The sequence below is a fragment of the Anopheles coluzzii genome, assembly GCF_943734685.1.
Source record: "Anopheles coluzzii chromosome X unlocalized genomic scaffold, AcolN3 X_unloc_21, whole genome shotgun sequence".
Classification (NCBI taxonomy): domain Eukaryota; kingdom Metazoa; phylum Arthropoda; class Insecta; order Diptera; family Culicidae; genus Anopheles; species Anopheles coluzzii.
This window is the reverse complement of record NW_026054449.1, coordinates 47501-50000: the sequence shown is the minus strand read 5'-3', so window position 1 is coordinate 50000 and position 2500 is coordinate 47501. Positions and strand designations below refer to the sequence as shown.

General features: G+C 48.0%; 1 pseudogene; it reads right to left on the bottom strand.

The window, feature by feature from the left end:
- The window catches only part of LOC125907790 (large subunit ribosomal RNA), a 9171-nt pseudogene that overhangs the window by 2005 nt on the left and 4666 nt on the right, over positions 1 to 2500 (bottom strand).

The following is a 2500-nucleotide window of genomic DNA, read 5'->3' as shown; positions in this document are numbered from 1 at the left end:
CGGCGTCCTCAGGTTCCTCGCACGCATCGCATAGCGGCGAACCCGGTAACTGCATCCGATGAAGCTGGTAGGCGTAGAAGCCATGGCTGGAAAGAAACTGAGAAAGAACGAAATCTACACCACCAAATCTTCTACTTAATCCATCTGTTGGACGTCGGTATGAGACGGTATGTCCACCGACCGTGAACACTCTCATCCCTATCTCGTTGCCATCGTTCCATAGTTGTGACACGTTCCATGTTACGTGCAACCGATCCGGCGATGTTCTCTGCTCGTCTCCGATGAAAAGTCCTGGAGTCCTCGTCCAGGAGGAGATGCAGCGGGATCATTCCCGCGAGCACGCAGACTGCATCGTGAGAAGTTGTCCTGAAAGAAGAGAGATAACTCGCTGGACTACTGGCCGGTAAAACCGACGTAGCCATTGTCTACGGTTAGCAAATCTAAGGGTATGACACCAAATGGGCGAGGCATACCGGACCTTCGCCACAACAGTAAGAGCAATTACTCGCCTAACATTACTACTTGGACCTGCCTTATTAGGCATCATCCTTACCAAGGTGGTCCATAGCTTCGTCGCTCTCTCCACCGCATACCTGATGTGTGAAGTGTATTCGAGGCGGTCATCTAAGACCATCCCCAAATACTTTAAGCTGCGCGACGAATGTACTACGTGATCACCTACCCTGATAGCCCCATGCTGTATCCTCTGATGGGAACTGACCATAATGAACTCGGTCTTGGTCGGGGCTATCTTTAATCCGTTGTCGGTCATCCATCTGTCGATGATGCGAATTTGGCTGGAAACGAGAATTTCAATATCATCAACACAATTACCTTCCACCAACAACACTATATCGTCTGCATAGCCGATAATCCGTGCACCTTCCACCATTGCAACTCGTAGGACACCGTCGTACATGAGGTTCCATAACGTTGGGCCAAGTACCGAGCCTTGAGGTACACCCGATGTGACTGCAATCTCTGCCGGTCCATCTGTGGTATCATACATCAGCACACGATTCCTAAAATAATCACCAATGATATCATACAGATATTTAGGAGTGTTAATTCTCTGTAATGCATTTGCAATCGCCAACCACGAAGCACTGTTTAAAAGCATTAGTAACATCTAATGTAACAACTGCACAATACCGTCCACTGTATCGGTTTCTGCTTCTAGCTACCGAAAACAATGTCCACTACCCGTTGAATCGCATCAACTGTTGATCGACGACTTCTGAAACCAAATTGGTCGTCAGACAGTCCGTTGACCTCCTCGATGTGTGCATTTAACCGTTGCACTATGATGCGTTCGAGACCTTTACCTGCCCCGTCTAGTAGACAAATGGGGCGTACCGAACCCGGTTCCCCTGGTGGTTTGTTCGGCTTCGGTATTAACACCAACCTCTGCCTTTTCCACTCATCGGGGAACTTCGCGTTCTCTAAACAGCCTTGGTAAACCCTACAAAATGCATCGGTTGCAGTCAACATACCAACTTTCAGCGCCTCATTCGGGATACCATCTGGTCCCGGCGCCTTCTTGTTGGGTAGTCTCCTGGCAACCGCAAGAATCTCATCATTAGTAATTCTTTCAAACTCTCGTGGCTGATCGATACGATAATCAGGCCACACCGTGTTTGGGTGAGTAGGAAAAAGCTCGCTCACCACTTCCCTAAACTCGTCCAATGTCATGGTTCGGGGTCCAATCGAACCCTCGGCCACTTTCTTGAACGTATGATATACTATACCAATGATGCGTTGTTCGCTGTTCCCAGGAACTCTTTCCACTTCCTCTGTCGGGTATGCTTGATCAATCGCTTGAGGGCATTCCGTGCCACCTTGAACTCGTCCCTAAAAGTAGAATAGAGATCAGTATTAAATGCTCTTTGCGCTAATCGATCGCGGTGTTTGCACTCTTTGCGAAGTGCCTCAATCTCTAGCGTCCACCAAAATACACTCTTGTTAGGAGTGTACCTCTTACGCTTAGTCATCGTCGCATTACACGCCGTGACAAGTATACGCATTAAGTCTTCGCTTGTTGTGACCTCGGTCTGGCTTGCATCATAACTTCAAATATATCTTTGCTAAAATACTTGATGCTCCATCCCGTTATGGGTCGGGACAGGTTACGCACGCTTTGCGTCTCAAGATCTATTCGTATTGCACGATGATCAGAGTTCATATAGCTAGATAACACCTCCCACTTAAATGATCTTGCAACTGTTCTGCTCGCCAAAGTAAGATCAACTACTGACGTACGCCCTGGTCCAACATAAGTTGGGGCGCTGCCGTCGTTCAATAAAATTGCGTCAATCTGCGCAAAGGTTGATAAAACCAACTCACCTCTTCGTTTCTGGGTTTCTCCACGCTCGCCAAGTTGGTTGTTCCAACTTACTGACCAAGCGTTGAAGTCCCCCCCGATAACGAATTTGTGGATACCGGTTACGGCCATTACCGTGTTATCCAACATGATCTGGAACTCTTCCATACTAAATCTAGG